Genomic DNA, 15,250 nt, shown 5'->3' on the forward strand with positions numbered 1-15,250 from the left:
TACTTTCTAGGATTTCTGGATTTTATACTAGTGATTCTATAATTTCAATATACTTCTTAAAATTGAATTATGCATATTCAGTGCATAGAGTGAACCAGTTAAGAGAGAGAGCCTGCAGCAATATATTATTGCCTCTTTAGTCGTCTTTTCTTAATATTTTTTTCCCCAGAAAGAAAATTAGGCTAGCCTTTTAAAAATTGTGTTCTGCTATAGTCTACAATTTTGAGAGGAAAAGTGATGAATGTTTTTATTTTCATGTCAAAAGCTCAGCAAGAATTTGCTTCTATTTTGAATGTGGAGCCTACTGTGTGCAAAACAGGTGTGACAAAAGCCCAGCTTCCTTTCTGAACACCTGTTAGAGCTGTTTTCTTTCTTTTGTTTTGTTTTTTATTTTTCTCAGTTGTAATCACTTAACCATAAAAAGTCTGGATATTTATACAGACTGTTGTGCTTCATTTGTCACGTTCCTTTTCTGAGTTTGATTTTTATTTTACTTGTTTATTTGTTTGGTCCAGGATAGATTCAAGATACGTTTTCCTTGATTTGAAGGAAAACATGATTTAGCTCCTGGAATATTCACCTGATGCCTTACGCTAATTAGTCGTGGTGTCCTTATTTTGGCACAAAGCCTGCAGGACATGCTATGGTTCTGAACCCGTTTGCCATCCCAGCCATCCCTTGCCCTTTCCCTTCTCTGCTCCACATCTCAGCCAGCTCCTGCAGGCTGTTTCCCAGGCTCCTGTGTCAGCTGGCTTCCTGCCGGCTTCGGCCCATAGGAGGCACTGTCGGGATCCTGGAGGGAGGGAGGAACGGAGAAGCCAGTGTATTCCCCCTCTTTTTATGCCTTAGGCACCCTCCCCGGCAGCAACTGTATTTTCTCCCAGGCTCCAGCTCCTGCTGCACAAGCCTACCACCAAATCAGCCCTGGCAATACCGCCTCCTCCCTCAGGCCTGTTTAAAAGTGTAATGGCTTCCTGTGGTTGTTAATCCCTGAATTCTTCTCAGTTTTTCCGTCAGCTGTACAATGGATGTATCAAATCCTCTTTTGGAAGTAATGAGTGTGGTTTCTTTTTTTCTGGTTGGACTCAGCACATTTGTCCATTTTATGTTTTCATAAGGGTCTTATCCTATTTATAGGGGAAGGAATGATTTTCACAGAGAAGTAGTCATTTTCTTTTCTTTTCTGCAATGCTGTGTGCCTTGTGAGATCTTTGTTCCCTGGCCAGGGATCAAACCCTGAAGTGGAAGCACAGAGTCTCACCTCCAGGGAAGTCCCAAGAAGTCGCCTTTTTAAACTTAGGGATCTATCTGTTCTCCTCCATGTGGCTTGGCTAATGTCATCTTTCTTTTAGCTCCTTACCTTCCATACTTGCTTCCCACCTCTGATAATACCCAACCCAGGCCCAGTCCTTCTCCCATTCTCCATCCTTAAAGCATATGACATATGTCTTCTGTCTTCTGTGCACATAGATACACAACAATTTGCTTTTAAATTTTTTTTTTTTTTTGCGGTACGCGGGCCTCTCACTGTTGTGGCCTCTCACGTTGCGGAGCACAGGCTCCGGATGCTCAGGCTCAGCGGCCATGGCTCATGGGCCCAGCCGCTCCGCGGCATGTGGGATCTTCCCGGACCGGGTCACGAACCCGTGTCCCCCGCATCGGCAGGCAGACTCTCAACCACTGCGCCACCAGGGAAGACCGGCTTTTAAATTTTTTAAATCCTGTTTTATATAGTGTTCTTAACAAGAGTGTCACAGCTATAGGATAGCAAAAAGGGCACTAGATTATCCACCCAGAATTTGAGTCTTTGTGATCTTGCTTGAATCCCTCAGCCTCTTCCTGCACAACAGTGCCCTTGGTAGTAAAACAGGGGAAAAGATGACTTCTTCATCAGAGCTATGAAGAGCAAATGAGATTAATGAAAGGATTTTGTAAATGATAAAATGTAAGAAGTTATTATTTAAAAACAGTGAATAAGACTATCTTTTCTTGAAACAGGTGTAATTTTATTTTATTTTTTAATATTTATTTATTTGGCTGTGTTGGGTCTTTGAGGCACGAGGGATCTTCGTTGCCGTGTGTGAGATCTTCACTGTGGCATGTGGGACCTTTAGTTGATCCATGCGGAATCTTTAGTTGTATCATGTGGACTCTTAGTTGCGGCGTGTGGAATCTAGTCCCCTGGCCAGGGATCAAACACATGCCCCTTGCTTTGGGAGCGCGGAGTCTTAGCCACTGGACCACGAAGGAAGTCCGTGAAACAAACGTAATTTTAAAAGTTAGCACAAAGGTGTTTCTCAATTCGAATTTATAGTGAAGTTTAATAGCATCACACAGCCTTCATCTAACATGGGATTTCTTAGTCATGGTTCTACTGATGTTTGGGACTGGATAATTCTTTGTTGTAGGAGCCTGCTCTGTACATTGTAAAATGTTTAGTGGAATCCCTGCCTCTAGCTGCTAGATGCCAGTAACACCTTCCTCCTCATTTTTGACAATCAAAACATTTCCAAACATTGCCAAACTTCCCTAGGAGGAAGGGTGGAGCAAAAAACCAAAAACCAAAAAACAAACAAACAAAAAAAACCCCAGGTTGAGAACCACTGATCTAACCAAACCTACTTGGGAAACGTGTCACCTCCTTTTAATTTAAGCTGTTAAAAAAAGAGTTTGACTTTCAAAGAAGATTTTGGAAAAGGACTTTTAAAAATACAGTTCAGGGACTTCCTTGGAGGCGCAGTGGTTAGGAATCCATCTGCCAGTGCAGGGGACATGGGTTCGAGCCCTGGAAAGATGCCACATGCCGGGGAGCAACTAAGCCCGTGCACCACAACTACTGAGCCTGCCCTCTAGAGCCCGTGTGCCACAACTACTGAAGCCCACGCGCCTGGAGCCCGTGCTCCGCAACAAGAGAAGCCACCACAATGAGAAGCCTGCTCCCCGCAACTAGAGAAAAACCCATGCACAGCAACGAAGACCCAACACAGCCAAAAATAAATAAATAAAATAAAAATGAAAATGCAGTTCGGTCATGAAACATACCCTGTTTTAGAGATGCATAAACCCTGCAATGAAAGTCAGTGATCACTATCATAGCAGTCATGTGTCTTACCAAAGTATTTATGTTGGAGAGACTCATCTTCCTGCTGAATATGTGATTGGACTGCCTAATTAAGTGGGTTTCTTCATACAATTAATACCTTTTGTTATCTTTACTAGGTATTAAAAAACCACACTAATACTTTATATCTGACTATCATATGTTGATATCTTTTGATGTCCTTTAAGGCAAGGGAACTCGAATATTAGTAGGAACGTATATTTCAGTCATCATATGACTCATATTCTGGATCTATACTTATACAGGCTACCTTGAGTAGCAGCAGGAGTTAGAATTTTATGAGAATCACTGCTAGGTCATAATCAGTAGAACTTTTCATATTCTTGATTCCTAATGAGATACCGTTTTTGTCATTGGATTTCTAGGACACTGGAAACTCAACTGTAGCTATTTAAAATCAAGAAATTATTGGGAGTTTCCTGGTGGTCCAGCGGTTAGTACCTGGTACTTTCAGTGCTGTGGCCCCGGGTTCAATCCCTGGTTGGGGAACTAAGATCCCATGAGCCTCCCACAAGCTGTACAGTGTGGCCAAAAAAAAAAAATCCAGAAATTATTTTAAAAATATTGATGCCAGGTCTCTAAAACTGTCTCTTCTAGCTTATATTGTCAACAGATTTCTAAAACCAGTTTCCCATCTCAACTGTGTCAGTTAGCTTTCTTACTAGCTTAAGAAAATATTGACGAAAGCAGATTGTAAAACAGGAGAAACGGGTTGTAGCAATAGGGCTACTTTTGCTGGGAAGACAGAAAAGCTGTATTATCCTTAACACGAATATACTGCTAAGCTTTGTGGACACACCATGTTTCCAAGATTGGTAAAAAAGGATACTGCATCAGGAGAATTAAATTCATTTCCTTATCTATGATTTTTTTTGCATTCTCCTGGTTAATCTTCTTTGGGGGACTATGGACCCTCTTTTTTTTTTTTTTACGGTACACGGGCCTCACTCTTGTGGCCTCTCCTGTTGCGGAGCACAGGCTCCAGACGCGCAGGCTCATATGGACCCTCTTTGAAGGACTTATCAGCATCAACAATAACATCAGTAAAATGGTTAATACTGTAATAGGGGTGGAGCGGGCACGCAGCTGTTAGCACGCGGCCGTCAGCCCCAGACTGTTATCGCGAGACACGGAGCTCAGTGGTTAGTGGTCCCGCTCAGGCAACAGAGAGCCTCGCGTTAGTGCTCGTGGCAGCGAGTGCAGTGAGGGGCGGATCGTGGCTTTCTCCCTGGAGGCCCTCCAGGTCCTGTGGCCTTGGGCTGGCGGGTGAGCCGGGGGGCCTGGGGACAAGCTGAGAGCTGTGCTCCGCAGAGCTGCAGAGCCCTCGCCATGGCGGCCCACTGGCGGCGCCCAGGCCTTGAGGCAGCAGTGAGCCTCTCCCCAGTCCCCACTTCCTCGACCTAATGGCGGCGGCAGTCTCTGTGGGTCGCGGTCCATGGAGACCTCAGCAACTGGAGTATATGGACACTGCCATTAAGGTAACAGTTTCAACCAGCCTTCAGTCTCTCCAAGTTTTAAAAATTGGTCCCCCTTAGATCTGTTGTCTACCGCTAGGTGGTGGCCAGAGGTCAGGGTTAAGTTGCAAGGACATGGCGCAGCATTACTTCAGGTCTACCTGTGTGATTGGGGCTGTTCTCAGAGAAGGGCAGCTGTTGTGAGCTGGGGATTCACCTGATTGGTGTTTGCTACAACATGTAGTTGATCCTATATAAATGATTCTCTCCAGTTTAAATGAAAAGCCTAAGGGCTGGTTGGGTCCTGGGCGCCTTGCTTGCTCAGCCATGACGGCTGAGCAGGGTCTGCAGACCTGGCCCTCAGGGCGCCGCCAGCTGAGATCTAACTTCAGCCGGGCCTGGGCGAAAGTTGAGACTTGGGACCTTGCCCTTTCTTGTCAGAACAAAGAATAACATTTGTTTTGGTGGAGGTTTACAGGAACATTGTGACCTGACCATGACCTAACCTCAAGAACAAAGGATCTGACACCAAGAAGTTTGTGGCAACTAACTACGTCCCTCCCTCACCTTTCCTATAAAAGAGCTTTGCTAAAAGCTTTTGAGGAGTTTGAGGTTTTTAAGGCATGAGCCACCTGTCTCCTTGTATGACCCTGCAATAAACCTTTCTCTGCTCCATACTACTACGTTTTGGTATTGTTTGGCCTCACTGTGCCTCGGGCACACAGACTTGCGTTTGCTATCAGTATTATATATTGCTCTTAAAGGTTTTTTTCATAAAGTACTTTTAAAAAAACAACCTTATGATTGAGGTAGGTGGTAGCAGTTTAGGATGTAGACAGTGACATTAAGTTGGTTCAGAAAGTTAGAGCCCTCTTATTTGATATCCTACTATTGAATTTAGATGACTTTGGACCAGGCCTACCTCTACATTCACTGCCATTTCCCCAGTTTATCACATATTACTTCTGGCCTGCAACTTCGCATCTATCAGACCCCTGTGGACATGTTTGGATCTGCAAACTCTGCCAGAACAAAGCTTTGGCTAGCATCCCACACTATAAATCAGTATTCCCCAGTGGAAGTCTCTTGTTTCTGGAGAAGGAATCCATTTGAAGTATCAGTGTTTGCCTCATCTGTTTTTTGAGATCTGAGAAACGAAAAACTGTAAATATGTATAGAAATGATCTGAGCCAAATTTCCCATTCTCATCATAAACAAGGAATGAAAGATGTTAATGATGGGCCATTTCAGATTCCTCCCTGCTATTTCTGATTAAGAAAAGGTATATGACCAAGATGGAATTAAATTACAGGGATTAGATTTACCTTCCCACTTGTAACAACCAAAACAAAACACAAAACAAAAAGAAAACAAAACAAAAACAATACATGAAACAGTGGTTTTCAAGATACTGCCTATTAGGCAGTGAATGACAGTTATTCTTGAAAGAAAGGAAACATGAGAAATGAGACCAACTATTGCCCAGGTGTATTCACTTAAGAGAGTTTTCAGGCCATGACATATGGAACAGGAACCGAGGTGAAGCCCAGTTAGGACCATGAATTGAAGAGACAGAGGTGAGAGTCCAGGGAAATCAAGACAGAGTTAATAGGATGAGTGACAAAGAGGACAGAGCTGCACAGAGAGAACATCGGCAGTCTGCAGAGGGACCCCTGTCCAATATTCAGCAGAGTCCTGATCAACATGTACCAGTGAGGAAACTACATGAAGCCCAGGAAAGAATCATCTGGAAGCAATAGAGAGAACCCATGCCCTTGCCAGTTCTCACCAGCCAGGCTGGAAAAACTCATAATTCATAAGGTACTGGGTAGATTATTCAAGAAGGTCCTGCTTCATTAGTGGGGAATAATTAGCCTTAGACTGAGAACTGCTCCCAAGCTGTCAAACCATAAAAGCAAAAACTGAAAGGATCAAACTATTTCCAAGTAACTTACCATCATTCCTGAGCGAAGCACAAGAAAATGTATGAGAATTCAAAAGTATCCAGCACCCAACAAAATAAAATCCACAAAGTATGCATTCAACCAAAGGCATGCGAAGAGATAGGAAAATGCAACCATAATGAGGAGAATAACCAATAAGTCAAAGTTGACCCAAATCGACACAGTTGATATCATTAGCAGAAAAGAACATTAAAACAATTAGTGTAACTATACTATACATACTCAGAAAGTTAAGCAGAGATTTTACAAGCAGATCCCAATCATATCTAGAGATGAAAAGTACAATGTCCAAGATGAGAAATACACTGGATGGGATTAACAGCAAATTACATATAGCAGGAGATAAAGATTAGTGAAATCGAAGGCATAGCAATGGAAACCATCCAAAATGAAACACAGAGAGAAAAAAAGAATCCAAAAAAATTAAAGACCATCAGTGAGTTGTGGGGCAACTTTAAGCAGCCTAAGGTGTGAGTAGTTAGAGTCTCCACAGGAGAAAAGAAGGTAGGGAAAAAAAAATATTTGGGAAAATATGTCCCCAAATTTTCGAAATGATAAAAACTATAAGCCCATAAATCCAAGAGGCTCAATGAAACTCCATCACAAGAAACATGAAGAAAATTACACCTAGGTCTATTACAAAATTGTCAAAAAAATGGCGAGAAGGAAGAAGAACCTAAAAGTATCTAGGATAAAAAACATGTTACATACAGAGCAATAAAAGTAAGAGTGACATGAGATTTTTTCTTATTGGAAACAATCCAAGTGAAAACACAGTGGAGCAACAACTTTAAAGTAATGAAAGGAAAAAACTTGTCAGCCTAGATTTGTATGTACCGCTAAAACATCTTTCAAAAACAATGGTGAGGTAAAGATATTTTCAGACATACAAAACCTGAAAGAATTCATTAGCAGCAGATCCTATAAGACAAATTACAAGCCATTCCTCAGGCAGAAGGAAATTAAGAATGAAATTAATAAAAGAATTATGTGCATAACAGTATCAAAATAATAGTCACATAACATATACAAAAATTAGCTCAAAATAGATCAAAGACAAAATGTAAGAGCTATAACTATAAAACAGTTGAAAGAAAACATGATTGTAAATCTTCATGACCTCGGATTAGGCAACAATTTTTAAGATATGACAACAAAAGCACAAACAACCAAAGAAAATCTAGATACATTTGACTTCAAAATTAAAAACTCATGGGCTTCCCTGGTGGCACAGTGGTTGAGAGTCTGCCTGCCGATGCAGGGGACATGGGTTCGTGCCCCAGTGCCGGAAGATCCCACATGCCGCGGAGCGGCTGGGCCCGTGAGCCATGGCCGCTGAGCCTGCACATCCGGAGCCTGTGCTCTGCGACGGGAGAGGCCACAACAGTGAGAGGCCTGCGTACCGCAAAAAAAAAAAAAATTAAAAACTCATGTATTAAAGGACACTATCAAGAAAGTGAAAAGACAACCAAAATAATGGGGGAAAATATTTGCAAGTTATATAAGGATATATAAGGAACTTCTATAGAGAATATATAAAGAAGTTTTACAACTCAAAAATAAGATGAATAATTCAATTTAAAGTTTATGGTTAATTATATCACAATAAATATGTTTCAAGAATGATTATAATCAGAAGGGAATCAACTTACCTTCCCACTCTCAAATCAGTTATATAAACTCTCCTCCATTTAACTCCTCTCATTCTCTCCTTAATCCATCCCACAACTCCACTGACACAATCTTCCCAAGGTCATCAATTACCTGCATTTGTCTAATTCATTGTCAACCTCTGTCCTAATTGTATTCACTCTTAGCAACATCAAAAATAGTTTACCACTGCATCCTTTTCAAAATAGCACTTTGCTTTGTATTGTTCCGTGAAATCACACCTAGTTTTCTTTTATCAAATTTATATAACCAGCTGCATATGCATAATCTTCACTTAGATGTCTAATAGGTCTCTAAAACCCAAAATGTACATGACAATTCTTATCTATTCATTGTAACCCCATCCCATATGCACATATCAGACCCATTCTACTACTCTTCCCTTGTCTTTCTTATGAGAGTTAACACACAATCATTTACCCAGATGCTCAGGCCCAAAACTAAGGAGTCATTTGCCATGTTTGATTGCTCTCTTTCCCTAATCTTACCACATTTAACCCATTGGCAGGTCTTAATAGTTCTAACCCCCAAATATATGCTGAATCTGCCCCACTCTGCAGTTGTGGGCCATTGTAAGGACTTTCACCTTTACTCCAAATGAAATGCAGGAGTTTGAGCAAAGGACTCACCTGATCTAACAAGTCTTTAAAGGTCACACTGATTTTTGTGTTGAAATCGGCCTGGGGAAGGTGGCAAAACTGAACATAGGAAACTCAGAAAACTATTACAATTTTTAAAAAGTGATAGTTTGGACTAGTGCATTGGTAATGGAGGTGTAAGTGGTGGTTGAATTCTATTCTAATAAAGTAGACGTAGATCATGAGAGAAAAAGAAAAATCAAATGATACCAGCAGTATGGTCTGAGCAACTGGAAGGATGGGTATGCCATTCCCCAAGTTGGAGAAGACCATGGAAGGAGCATGTTTGGGTAGGAAGAGATAAGACGTTTGACTTGAAAATTTCCATTTAAAACCATTTATCAGATATCTAGATAGAGATATCAAGTAGAGTTGGATATATGAGTTTGGAATTCAGAGGAGAGGGCTGGAGAAGTAAATCCTGGAGTTGTTCATGTGTATATGGAATTTAAAGCCATGAAACTGGATGAAATCTCTAATGTAGGCAGCATGGATAGAGAAGAGACCATGAACTGAACCTTGGGGCCCTTCCATCGTTAGAAGTCAGGAGAATAAGGCAGAACCAGCAAGGAAGACTATGACGAAGCAGCCAGTAAAGTAGGACAAAACCCAGGTGAGTGTATTAATATTTTAAGATGGGCAGAATTACAGTGTACTTGAATGCTGAAAGTAGTAACCCAGTGGAAAGGGAAAAATTGGTGATGCAGATGGAGAGATGTGATTTCCTGGAGTCATGTCCTTGAGTAGGCAACAAAGTATGCGGTTCGGATACTAGAGAACGTGTTGGTCCAGATAGGGGAAGGGACAGGTCATCTGTAGTAACAGAAAGGAAGGCTGTATGTGGCATAGATGCAGAGAAGTAGATAGATGTCGTAGTGGGAACTTCTGGAGGTTCTCCTTTGAAGGACAGATACGGTCACTGGAAAAGAGAAGAGAGAAGGTCAGGGAACTGAGAGGCCATGGTAGATATTACAGTCACCAAGAATTATTGTAGGAGTAGTGTTGGATAAAATGACAATGAGCTAGGGGCTAAAATCTTCAAGGAGTAAGGAGGAGCCTTCAGGGGGTACCCCTGTGATGAGGGATAACAGTACATATTATGGTGGGAAGGAATGGGATTCAAAGCTGGAGTTGGAGGGGAAGAGTAAGAGAAAATGATCTGGAAGCAGTAAAAACAGTAAGGAGGATGCCTAGCCCACCACCAGGCCCAGTGGTAAAAGGAACATGAGGGAAGACATTGGTACTGCTTGTGAGGGCTGTGGTGAAGCTTTGTTCCCAGGGAAGAGACAGGGACATATGGAAACGTAGAAATTCATGGATTAAGTTTTTCATTAAGTAGCTGGAGTGCTATCGAAGTTTAGTGTCTGGGGAAGAGGGATACTAAAAGTCCTCAAAGGTAGGGGCAGGCCTGTACAACATAGACTTACCCTGCCCAAATGCCAAGAGCACCCGCATTGGGAATCTAACCAGAGAAGAGGTTGAGAATTCTCTTATTTGGGTTCCTCCAGAAAGCAACATTGATGATAAGTAGTTTTTTTAGAGGCGCTAGGAAGACTAGTAAAGGAAGGGAAAGTGATCCAGGGAAAAGGAGGCAACCAGTGGTGCACAGTTAAGCCAGGTACCTCAGTGGGTAACTGGAGCTTAACCTCACAGGAAGTTAAAAATGGGGAAATCCGAGAAAGGAGCAAAACACATCCCTTCCAATTACTCAGTCTCGAGAGTGAGAGAGAGGAGGTAAATACACACCAACATCTGAGAGTCACTGACTGAGGTCGCAAATCTGAGGGATATGGGCAAAGCACTGACAACATCCGTTACACGGATGTAGAATAAAGGTTCATCTGAGGATAAATTACAATAAGCAGAATTGTAGGGTCAAAGGACAAGTATGTTTGTAATTTTAAAACACATCTCCAAATTGTCTATTACACAGAGTATGCTAATTTACATTCGTACCAGAAATGTATGAGAGTGTCTATTTCTTCATACCATCCCTAAATCTGTGTTCTTTTTTTTAACATCTTTATTGGAGTATAATTGCTTTACAATGGTGTGTTAGTTTCTGCTTTATAACAAAGTGAATCAGTTATACATATACATATGTTCCCATATCTCTTCCCTCTTGAGTATCCCTCCCTCCCACCCTCCCTATCCCACCACTCTAGGTGGTCACAAACCACCTAGCTGATCTCCCTGTCCTATGCGGCTACTTCCCACTAGCTATCTATTTTACATTTCGTAGTGTATATATGTCCATGCCACTCTCTCACTTTGTCACAGCTTACCCTTCCCCCTCCCCATATCCTCAAGTCCATGCTCTAGTAGGCCTGTGTCTTTATTCCCATCTTACCCCTAGGTAGGTTCTTCATGGCAATTTTTTTTTCTTAGATTCCATATATATGTGTTAGCATACGGTATTTGTCTTTCTCTTTCTGACGTACTTCACTCTGTATGACAGACTCTAGGTCCATCCACCTCACTACACATAACTCAATTTCATTTCTTTTTATGGCTGAGTAATATTCCATTGTATATATGTGCCACATCTTCTTTATCCATTCATCAGTTGATGGACACTTAGGTTGCTTCCATGTCCTGGCTATTGTAAATAGAGCTGCAATGAACATTGTGTTACATGACTTTTTGAATTATGGTTTTCTCAGGGTATATGACCAGTAGTGGGATTGCTGGGTCGTATGGTAGTTCTATTTGTAGTTTTCTAAGGAACCTCCATACTGTTCTCCATAGTGGCTGTATCAATTTACATTCCCACCAACAGTGCAAGAGTGTTCCCTTTTCTCCACACCCTCTCCAGCATTTATTGTTTCTAGATTTTTTGATGATGGCCATTCTGACCTGTGTGAGATGATATCTCATTGTAGTTTCTTTTTTTTTTTTGTGCGGTACGCGGGCCTCTCATTGTTGTGGCCTCTCCCGTTGCAGAGCACAGGCTCCGGAAGCGCAGGCTCAGTGGCCATGGCTCACGGGCCTAGCCGCTCCGCGGCATGTGGGATCTTCCCAGACCAGGGCATGAACCCGTGTCCCCTGCATCGGCAGGCGGACTCTCAACCACTGTGCCACCAGGGAAACCCTCATTGTAGTTTTGATTTGCATTTCTCTAATGATTAATGATGTTGAGCATTCTTTCATGTGTTTGTTGGCAATCTGTATATCTTCTTTGGAGAAATATCTATTTAGGTCTTCTGCCCATTTTTGGATTGGGTTGATTGTTTTCTTGTTATTGAGCTGCATGAGCTGCTTGTAAATTTTGGAGATTAATCCTTTGTCAGTTGCTTCATTTGCAAATATTTTCTCCCATTCTGAGGGTTGTCTTTTTGTCTTCTTTATAGTTTCCTTTGCTGTGCAAAAGCTTTGAAGTTTCATTAGGTCCCATTGGTATATTTTTGTTTTTATTTCCATTTCTGTAGGAGGTGGGTCAAAAAGGATCTTGCTGTGATTTATGTCATAGAGTATTGTGCCTATGTTTTCCTCTCAGAGTTTGATAGTGTCTGGCCTTACATTTAGGTCTTGAATCCATTTTGAGTTTATTTTTCTGTATGGTATTAGGGAGTGTTCTAATTTCATACTTTTACATGTAGCTGTCCAGTTTTCCCAGCACCACTTATTGAAGAGGCTGTCTTTTCTCCACTGTATATTCTTGCCTCCTTTATCAAAGATAAGGTGACCATATGTGCATGGGTTTATCTCTGGGCTTTCTATCCTGTTCCATTGATCTGTATTTCTGTTTTTGTGCCAGTACCATACTATCTTGATTACTGTAGCTTTGTACTATAGTCTGAAGTCAGTGAGCCTGATTCCTCCAGCTCCATTTTTCGTTCTCAAGATTGCTTTGGCCACTCAGGGTCTTTTGTGTTTCCGTACAAATTGTGAAATTTTTTGCTCTAGTTTTGTGAAAAATGCCAGTGGTAGTTTGACAGGGATTGCATTGAATCTGTAGATTGCTTTGGATAGTAGAGTCATTTTCACAATGTTGATTCTTCCAATCCAAGAACATGGTATATCTCTCCATCTATTTGTATCATCTTTAATTTCTTTCATCAGTGTCTCATAATTTTCTACATACAGGTCTTTTGTCTTCTTAGGTAGGTTTATTCCTAGATATTTTTATTCTTTTTGTTGCAATGGTAAATGGGAGTGTTTTCTTAATTTCACTTTCAGATTTTTCATCACTAGTGTATCGGAATGCCAGAGATTTCTGTGCATTAATTTTGTATCCTGCTACTTTACCAAATTCATTGATTAGCTCTAGCAGTTTTCTGGTAGCATCTTTAGGATTCTCTACGTATAGTATCATGTCATCTGCAAACAGTGACAGCTTTACTTCTTCTTTTCTGATTTGGATTCCTTTTATTTCTTTTTCTTCTCTGATTGCTGTGGCTAAAACTTCCAGAACTATGTTGAACGACAGTGGTGAGAGTGGGCAACCTTGTCTTGTTCCTGATCTTAGTGGGAATGGTTTCAGTTTTTCACCATTGAGGACAGTGTTGGCTGTGGGTTTGTCATATATGGCCTTTATTATGTTGAGGAAAGTTCCCTCTATGCCTACTTTCTGCAGGGTTTTTATCATAAATGGGTGTTGAATTTTGTCAATAGCTTTCTCTGCATCTATTGAGATGATCATATGGTTTTTCTCCTTCAATTTGTTAATATGGTGTATCATGTTGATTGATTTGCGTATATTGAAGAATCTTTGCATTCCTGGAATAAACCCCACTTGATCATGGTGTATGATCCTTTTAATGTGCTGTTGGATTCTGTTTGCTAGTATTTTGTTGAGGATTTTTGCATCTATGTTCATCAGTGATATTGGCCTGTAGTTGTCTTTCTTTGTGACATCTTTGTCTAGTTTTGGTATCAGGGTGATGCTGGCCTCGTAGAATGAGTTTGGGAGTGTTCCTCCCTCTGCTGTATTTTGGAAGAGTTTGAGAAGGATAGGTGTTAGCTCTTCTCTAAACGTTTGATAGAATTCGCCTGTGAAGCCATCTGGTCCTGGGCTTTTGTTTGTTGGAAGATTTTTAATCACAGTTTCAATTTCAGTGCTTGTGATTGGTCTGTTCATATTTTCTATTTCTTCCTGGTTCAGTCTCGGCAGGTTGTGCATTTCTAAGAATTTGCCCATTTCTTCCAGGTTGTCCATTTTATTGGCATAGAGTTGCTTGTAGTAATCTCTCAGGATCCTTTGTATTTCTGCAGTGTCAGTTGTTACTTCTCTTTTTTCATTTCTAATTCTATTGATTTGAGTCTTCTCCCTTTTTTTCTTGATGAGTCCGGCTAATGGTTTATCAATCTTGTTTATCTTCTCAGAGAACCAGCTTTTAGTTTTACTGATCTTTGCTGTCGTTTCCTTCATTTCTTTTTCATTTATTTCTGTTCTGATCTTTATGATTTCTTTCCTTTTGCTAACTTTGGGTTTTTTTTTGTTCTTCTTTCTCTAATTGCTTTAGGTGGAAGGTTAGGTTGTTTATTTGAGATGTTTCCTGTTTCTTAAGGTAGGACTGTATTGCTGTAAACTTCCGTCTTAGAAATGCTTTTGCTGCATCCCATAGGTTTTGGGTTGTCGTGTCTCCATTGTCATTTCTTTCTAGGTATTTTTTTATTTCCTCTTTGATTTCTTAATTGATCACTTCGTCATTAAGTAGTGTATTGTTTAGCCTCCGTGTGTTTGTATTTTTTACAGACCTTTTCCTGTAATTGATATCTAGTCTCATAGCATTGTGGTTGGAAAAGATACTTGATATGATTTCAATTTTCTTAAATGTACCAAGGCTAGATTTGTGACCCAAGATATGATGCATCCTGGAGAATGTTCCATGAGCACTTGAGAAAAATGTGTATTCTGTTGTTTTTGGATGGAATGTCCGATAAATATCAATTAAGTCCATCTTGTTTAATGTATCATTTAAAGCTTGTGTTTCCTTATTTATTTTCATTTTGGATAATCTGTCCATTGGTGAAAGTGGGGTGTTAAAGTCCCCTACTATGAGTGTGTTACTGTTGATTTCCCCTTTTATGGCTGTTAGTATTTGCCTTATGTAGTGAGGTTCTCCTATTATGGGTGCATAAACACTTATAATTGTTATATCTTCTTGGATTGATCCTTTGATCATTATGTAGTTTCCTTCTTTGTCTCTTCTAATAGTCTTTATTTTAAAGTCTATTTTGTCTGATATGAGAATTGCTACTCCAGCTTTCTTTGGATTTCCATTTGCATGAAATATCTTTTTCCATCCCCTCACTTTCAGTCTGTATATGTCCCTAGGTCTGAAGTGGGTCTCTCGTAGACAGCAGAAAAACGGGTCTTGTTTTTTTATCCATTCAGCCAGTCTGTGCCTTTTGGTGGGGGCATTTAATCCATTTACATTTAAGGTAATTATCGATATG

This window comes from Monodon monoceros, unplaced genomic scaffold (assembly GCF_005190385.1).
Source record: "Monodon monoceros isolate NGI ecotype Baffin Bay Population unplaced genomic scaffold, NGI_Narwhal_1 Super_Scaffold_16, whole genome shotgun sequence".
In the NCBI taxonomy this organism is placed as follows: Eukaryota; Metazoa; Chordata; class Mammalia; order Artiodactyla; family Monodontidae; genus Monodon; species Monodon monoceros.